A 557-nucleotide genomic window follows, 5' to 3' on the forward strand; every position below is an offset into this window, starting at 1 on the left:
GTCAGGAGGTGAAAGCTGCTTTGCTCGATATTTTTTGACGCAGTAAAAATGCTATTTTAGTTATAAAGGCTCTCAAAGCATGGGACGAGAAACTAACTTTGCAGGATTGAAAAAACAGTCCGTTAAAGTTGACTCAAGATGAAAGAGCGAGTTAGAAATATGATTTTTTCTTTAGAGAGTTTATTTAAAACGCAGTGCTGGAAAAAAAAAAAAAGCTTTGGAGGATGCGGGCATCGATCCCGCTACCTCTCGCATGCTAAGCGAGCGCTCTACCATTTGAGCTAATCCCCCGGTCGGAAGAGGACCCCCGTCCTGTTGGTACAGAAATAAAAAAAGGGTTTGATGACGGACTCAAACTGTTTTTTGCATCTAACTTAGTTGTTAAAAGTCAGTGTCATAGTTAAGTTATGGTTACATACACTGTTTAATATTGCGTAAGTCCTCCTTCACACCCAGCACTCATCAAACTGTGACGTTCTTATGGAAGCCCTAAAAGGCCATACATACATACATTTTATTCTATCCGTTTTCCTGTGATAACGAGATAATTTTCTCAG

The 557-nt window shown here is 39.7% G+C and overlaps 1 non-coding gene across 1 annotated transcript; it reads right to left on the reverse strand.

Moving 5' to 3' along the window:
• Positions 1–218: 218 nt before the first annotated feature.
• On the reverse strand, positions 219–291 carry trnaa-agc (transfer RNA alanine (anticodon AGC)). Its single transcript has one exon. It is a non-coding gene; the product is annotated as a tRNA-Ala (tRNA).
• Between the last annotated feature and the right edge of the window lie 266 nt (positions 292–557).

This window comes from Larimichthys crocea, unplaced genomic scaffold, assembly GCF_000972845.2.
Source record: "Larimichthys crocea isolate SSNF unplaced genomic scaffold, L_crocea_2.0 scaffold35216, whole genome shotgun sequence".
Classification (NCBI taxonomy): Eukaryota; Metazoa; Chordata; class Actinopteri; family Sciaenidae; genus Larimichthys; species Larimichthys crocea.